Consider the following 8,030-nt stretch of genomic DNA (forward strand, 5'->3'; position numbering starts at 1 on the left):
TTTACCCCCAATCCTGCCATCACTGAACTGTTTTTAGATTAGCAAGGTGCTAAACTGTGAGTTTGTATGAGTAAATATCTCTTTTACCTAAAACATACCCTCTGTTGCTTTAAAAGAACGATGGAGCGATGCGGTTCAGAACTGCTGCAGGCTTTTATTGCTTTATGCACAAACAACTTTAAAAGTATTGGCTTTCATTCACTGTAAACTGCCTTTATGTTCTAAATTTTGCTAAAACCTTACATTTTTAGTTTATTTGGCCTTGGGGGAAAAAAAAGATGACTGTTGTCACGTGCAGAAATAGATCACGGCTAAAGGATGCCAAACACATAAAACAAACATGCACATTAAAATGTCCGACAATGTCCAAAGAAAGATGGCACTGAAGAAGCTATTCCTAAATAAAACTAAAGACCGAGCGTTCCTTGAAGAAATGCTTTGAACTAAGATAATTTATGATGACAGCAGAAAGAGTTTCAGCCATTTTGGTCAACATTTAAAGTGACATTATGCTCAGTCTCATGCGATATTGTGAAATCTATTTCTTATATGTGCAACTCACCTTTCAGTGCTCCAACAGCAGCTTTCTTTTGTTTCATCTCCACCTAATTTTCTGGAATTCCAGTAATTGGATTTTAATGTTGTAACGTTTCAAATTTTAACTCTGACAAGCTTTTTGTAGTGAAACACACACATCTGTTAATTTTTGGACCCCTTCTCCTGGTTCCTGATTAGGACAAGTGTAAAACTCATTTTTGGTTTGTAATCCTTAATTTTTTTAGCTTTTTTTTTCTTAAAAAGTTTCCAATTGTCCTTATTACTTTCATTTTTTTTATTTCCTGAACAGATTTTCATTAAATTGTTAAAAGAAAACTAAGAAAACAAACGATTAAGAACATTTTTAATGAATTAAATTATTTTGGAGTTCTTCCTTTTTTCATCGTTTGTAATTGTCTCCTAGGATTGCTCACCGTCTGGCTCCAGACAAACTTTTTGGGTTTCCAGTTTACAGTGTGGGGGTGTTTGGACAGAAATGATGAATTTTTCATAAATTAGATACATTTTTGTTTTTGATGCCACATGTGAGAGCTATTTTTTTTTTTCTTTTTCTGTGGTCGCACTTGAGTTTTGTTCTTCATCCGCTGGGAGAAAGAGAAGAAACAACAGCTGGGAGAGAGCAGAGAGGACACACACATCTACTGTGGCACAGAATCACACACACACACATACACACACATCTACTGTGGCACAGAATCACACACACTGTGGCACATTCACATAAAGTATCTTCTTCGTGTTTACACATTTTTCCCTCTTATCACACACACACGCACACACACACAGTCACACTTTGCTCTCCTTTCGCACACATATTCACACATTTGTCATTTTCACATTCTTCTTTTTGCCCACACACACTTTCTCTCTCTCACACACACACATTTGTGCTTCCATTTTTCTCAATCCTACAACGCGAACACACACTGACTCACTTACTCCACTTCTCACTTTCTCTGCTCTCCCTCTCTGACACACATGAACACAATCATTTGCCGTCTATTGTCAGCTGCCGGGAGGTCCCGCAGGGAGGAGAGCTGTGGTCGTGTTGAAGATGTCGACAATTTGTGCGAGTCTGTGTGTCGTTTTTAGGGCCTCGCATACCACCACTCCGTCAAAACACCGGCGTCTCTCTGAGGTACACATTTGGACTTGCGGGTTTTTTAAATACAACGCATGTCAATTTGCAAACCTGATTTAAAGAAAATAATAATAATTAAAAGCCGAGCATTCCAAATAAAATTTAGCTCTATGTCTTAAATTGACAAAGTTATAATTCTGTGTTGGCTAATGTTGGTTAGCTGTGGTGGGCATCTTAAATTGGATAATGAATTGAAGATGTTCATCCAATGATTATTTCCTGAATTTCCTGAAATCCATCCAGTAGTTCTTGAGATGTTTTTTGACAAACAGGGCTGACTCCAACTCTCAATCCCCAAGTTTTAAGCAAAGCTCTTCTGCAACGAGTAGCACTTTGACTATGTGTTGCCAATGACTCTCAGCAATTACCACACCAAATGTTAGCACAACGTCTGCAAAAATCAACTAAAATATAGACAGTTTTGTGTTTTGTAAGGTCAGTTGGCTGTGGCAGTCATCTTAAATGGCGTTAGCTCCAAATGTGAGTCATTTGTAGAGGTGTATCCAATGATTATTTCCTGATTGTTTAATTAAAATCTGTCCAGTGGTTCATGAGATATTTGGCTAACAGGCAGAGTTAAATCTAAATAGTTCTTGCTCAATCTGTTAGTGTTCAGGATATGTGTTGGGGGTCAGCCTCAGCTACTACCTCACCAAATATTAGCACAATATCTGTAAAACTGATTGAGTTATAATCATTTTTGTGTTCGCTCTGCTGTTGCAACCACCTTAACACGCTGATGTGGAAACTAGACCCACAGTGTCCCCGCGCTGAAGGTTTGTCCACACAAACGCAGAACGCTGCTCTCATTAGCCTTCTCCGCAGACAGAAACATCAAACACATTTATATTCCTTCTTCATCAAGGTCATCAAACAGCTTTATTCAGAACGAAATGTGCTAACAAGCTCCAGTATCAACAGCAGCCTTGGTGCCCGGCAGCAGGACACCAGACCCCTGCATGGTCCCAGCATGTGACCTCTGACCTTGTGTGTTTTTCATGAGATGCGCTGCTTTCTGTCTGCTGAATGTGACACTGTCTGAATCAGCACCCCGACGCTGCTGTGTAAAATATGCAACAAAAGGAGGCGAAGAAAAGAAATCTTTCTCTGCAACAATGAAAACAGATTAAAGCCCTCCCGTTCCCTGAAGGAGTTCATATCAGCTGCCAATGGGCACTCAGGAGTTTTACATCTTGAAAATAATCTGTTCAACCTCATACCATGTCTCGTCTGATCTGATAGTGCTAAGGATGTGTCTTGAGGATCACTCTCAGCTACTACCACAACAAATTTTAACTCAATATTTGTAAAAATGACTGAATTAGTTAATTTTTTTAGTTTCTAAACTCAGTTGGCTGTGACAGCTATCTTGAATGAAAAGTGAACCAGATGTAGATATTCATCTAATGATTCATTTCTGGAAATTTCAATAAAATCTGTTCAATAGTTCATGAGATATTTTGCTAACAGACAATTGATTCTAATAGTTGGTACTTACAGTACGTATTGAGGATCAGTCTCAGCTACTACCACACCAAATTTTAGCTTAACATCTGTAAAATCAGGCTGAGTTAGAGCCATTTGTGTGTTTGCTAGGATCACTTTGCTGTGGCGGACATCTTGAATTGGGTTTACTCCAAAAGTTAATAAGCTGTAAATGAACATCCAACGATTCTTTGAGAGTTTCACTTAAATCCGTTCTGCAATGCATACATTTTTTTTGCCATTCATTATGGTACAGAAACGTTATTGCTTTGCCTTCAGGCGATTAAAAATGGCACTAAAACATTTTGTGCAGCTTTGAATTTGGTGAAATCTGTAAGTTTGCAGCACTGTAGTTGAAGAAAAATGGAAAATTGCGTAAGTGAATCTATGCTTGGACACAAAGAAAAAAAAACAAAGCTGAAGGCATTTATTTTAAAACGTGTATTTTAGTTAATTACTGCTGAAAGATATAATAAAGGAAGAATTCCCATGGGGAAATCGTGTTAAAGAAACAATAAAAGAAGCATTACAGAGAGAAAAAAGGAGAAGTCAGGTGACATTTTTGTTTCTTCTGTCTGAACAACAGCAAGAGAGAAACGAAAGCAAAGATGTTTTCAGTCCTCAGACGTATACTGTGTCATTAAATGTAGCTTTTTATAAACACAGAAATTCATACTGTTGTCAGAGCTGCTGCGTCTCAGAATAACTATCTTCTTACAAACAACAAACTAAGTGACACAAGGGCACCGAGACGTAATTTTCTTTTTTTTTAATATCAGGATTCAGCCGCTCAGTTGGTCCCATCAGGCTCCTCAGCTCCTTCTCCTAAAGCACCTTAGACTCCGTGTTTTTTCATTGTTCCTCCTCTAAATTTAATTGAATCAAACCAAAACTAAATGAAAAGTGAAAACAAAATTAGACAACAGAGTTTGAATAAACTCGCTTTGCTTCTGTTTCTGTCCTAATGAGGACGTCTTTCAACTCAAACATCAAACTTGATACTTCTTTTTTCCTAACATGATAATATGACAAAACAACACAATGTTAAAAACTATTTGCAGCCGACAATTCGTAAGATTCAAAGCACGGAGTTTGATTCATCACCAGAAACTGTTTTCAGCAGATAAACTTGGCTGCGTGGAACATATACTGTCCTCAAACCTATTCATCATTCAACTTCTGAGTAAAAATGTCTTAAACACACATCCATCAGTCACTTCCTGTTGGATGTACTGCTCATATAATTGTAATGATTCATAGCAAGACACTCATTAGTCATTGCAGTAATTTGGCTCTAACAAAAAATGACTCATAACATAAATAAAGAAGTTTAAAATCTTGATAGAAGAGCGAGGATGGATGGATGGATGGATGGATGGATGGATGGATGGATGGATGGATGGATGGATGGATGGATGGATGGACGGACGGACGGACGGATGGATGGAATATATTGGACTGTATGTTTCTGTGTGTGGCACAGTGCAGCAGTGGCTGGAGCTGTCGTCTCACAGCAGGAAGGTTAAAGGTCANCTCTAACAAAAAATGACTCATAACATAAATAAAGAAGTTTAAAATCTTGATAGAAGAGCGAGGATGGATGGATGGATGGATGGATGGATGGATGGATGGACGGACGGACGGACGGATGGATGGATGGATGGATGGATGGATGGATGGATGGATGGATGGAATATATTGGACTGTATGTTTCTGTGTGTGGCACAGTGCAGCAGTGGCTGGAGCTGTCGTCTCACAGCAGGAAGGTTAAAGGTCAGAAATGGTCGCTCCCGTTCTGTGTGGAGTTTTCAGGTTCTCCTTGTGCGTGTGTAGATCTTCTCCAGGTACTCCACTTTCCTCCTACAGACCAAAACCATGAAGGTTAGGTTATCTGACAACTAGTGAGTGAGTGAGACCATAAATGTTTGTCTCTATGTGGCCTTGATCTCCATATAAGACTTCATACAAGATCCAGGAAGTTGACGTCCTCATAGCCTGGTCCCCGTACCAGTCTGTCCATGTAAACAAACAGAACACTGGCCTTGATGAAATTTAGAGGAAAAACCCACCTCAGAATATTTGTTTTCTGTTGTTGATTCGTGTAGTTTTTACCTTACTCCCATAGCTTCAAATATGAATTGTTCTACCAGGTTTAGCTGTAATCAGGTGTTTCATGCTTAAAGGAAAGGTGTGTGGGGGAGGCAGCAGGACTTAAAGCCCCACTTCCCTAAAGTACAATATGGCCGGTCCTTTAAACTGGGTCTTGTTGGCTTTATTTCCCAAGAGTGAGAGAAGATGGGGACACCTGATCCAGTAGATAAACACCAGCTCCCTGCGACCCCGCTGGGAAAAGAAGATAAAGAAAACGACGGATGGATGTTTCTGTTTCCAACAAATGGACAACTTTGTAACTGTTTCAACCAAGACATGACTTTTTTTAAAAAATAAAACCACAACAATAAGGGGCCAATTTAAAGGAAATGACAGTATTATTTTTATTATTATCCAGGTTTTTTTTTGTTTGTTTGTTTTCTTAACCCAGAATTACCCCAATTATTCTACAAATACATCACAGACTTATTTTGGCTGTAATTATTCTAACAACAGTAACAGGAAAGATTGATTTAAAATAAAAAGGTAGAGCTGTCTCATTTCTTAATGCCGGTTCATATCTATAAGCTTGTATTCAGCAGATAAAATCAGCCAAAACTAGCACAAGGTAGACATTAACAATAATGTCAAAAATGTCTGTATTTATCTATCAACAACCCTGTCCTCGTGTTTAGTTAATTGTTTTAAAAACTGAAGAATGAGATGGTGAATGTGATCCTCCTCCACACCGAGAGGAGCTGGCTCCTGTGATTCTAATAAAAATGCTACCAGTACACTTACCTTTAAAAAATTTACAGGTCGGTCCAGCTGGATGGAGGCCCTGAGGCAGACCCAGGTCTCGCTGGAGAGATGGGATCTGAGCTGGTTTCCTAACAGCAGACCCTCCCTGCAGAGGAGCTGCAGGAAGCTGCTGCTCTACTTTCTGCTACAAAACCTTAAAAAGCATTAAAATCATCCAGATGTGGAGGAGAAACACCTGGAATCATGACCGTTTACAGTGATTTTACAGAAAAGCTTTAAGCCAGCCCTGCCTCTAGGATCCATTTACCAGGAGAAGTAAAATAAGAAACTCCACCTTTTTGTCGTAGCGTCCTCATGACTAACAGGTGTATTTACAGACATTCAGACGATTGTTTGCAGGGGGGTTTTTCTGTTCAATCTCCAACACAGAATTACAAGTCTGTCAGTTTTTCAGACTCATTCTCTGTAATTACTATCTAAACACGATGATGTGGACACAGTAATCACTTAAACCTGGTTCCACACAGGATGCAGGATGGGAAGCCTGTTCGTTAGTGTCACAGACAGCTTCTCCACAATCTCTGCGCCAAATAAAAGGCGCTCGCTCTGTTTAGGTTTGGGGATTGAATTCACGCAGCAGTTATGTTTCTTTCTAACTAGATTTATCAAAAGAAGCTGAAACCTGAAACCTGGTGAAGTACATGCAGGTGAAATATTGAATTTGCTCATACAGAAATGTTAATGCGGGAATAAATTTACATGTGAGTGCAGAGAAGAGTTTGTGTGAAGTGAAACCCTTTTCTTATGAGAACTGAAACGTGAGAATCCTGAGACATGGCATTGCATTTTATTAACACCTTATTATTTTCAGCTTTGCTTATTTTAAGATTGAGCTTCAGATAATTTACTTACAGGTAATTCAGTGGCAACAGTTTTATTATTAATATTATTATTATTATTATTATTATTATTATTATTATTACAGTGAATATAAACATGCAATGTTGCCTTTCTACCTTTAATGGTAGAAATATTGAACAGTTTTGTAAAAATCTGCACTTTCTTTCAAATATATATATTTATTTAGATCGCGGACTCCTCCAAAACAGCAATGTTTACCTTTAGAAAAAAGCCATCTTTTAATTAATAGGTGAAACAGTCCCACAACTAAAACAATTTTTTATGCTTGGTAGATCCAATTTGTTTGTTTGTTCCATGACACCCACCCTTTCTTTTAAATTCCTGTTTTTCAGCTTGTTTTGTGTCTGCTTCACTTGTCTTTTTAAAGAGGCGTGAAAGACGGTTTGTTTCGCAGAACTACCTGCAAGGTTGTTCCGAGAAATAGTTTTAAAAAGGTGCATTTAAAAAAAAAAAAAAAACTTTCAATGAAACAAACAAACAAAGCATCTGTCTTTCAAAATTATCAGTGAACTTCTTCAGTCACACAAAACCACCAGATTCTGTCTGATGTAAGAAGAGCCAGAGGTTTGTAAACCATGGATGCTGCAAGAATCATCAAACCGAGTCAGTTTTAAAACATACATTTAAATCAGACTTCATTAAAACGACGCTGTTAGTGGTTTCCTTTATTTAGCTTCCCAAATGACGAGTTGTTGCTGCTTTATCGTGGAGAAGCAGAAAGGTTTTCTCTAAATCAGATCAATTTCAAACTTTTTGGTGTTTTCACAGAAGAATCACACAATTTGTGTTAAGGAGCATGTAAACAGTCATTATAGTTTTGTCTGTTCTTGTTCTCCAAAAAAAAAATGCAGACAAATGAGTTTACTTTAATTAAAACGCTTTAATAAACTCACAGTGGTTGACACAGACGCAGAGCTTTTGTTTTAACACCATTTAAAGTAAGAAACTTATGCTTTAAAAAAAAAATCAGAGAAAAGCTAAAACTCCAGCAGAGAATCAAACTGACAGGGAGTGACTATAAATACACAAAGAAGCAGGTTAAAGAGATTCAGGTGAAAACAATCAGATGATT

This window comes from Kryptolebias marmoratus, linkage group LG5 (assembly GCF_001649575.2).
Source record: "Kryptolebias marmoratus isolate JLee-2015 linkage group LG5, ASM164957v2, whole genome shotgun sequence".
Lineage (NCBI taxonomy): Eukaryota > Metazoa > Chordata > Actinopteri > Cyprinodontiformes > Rivulidae > Kryptolebias > Kryptolebias marmoratus.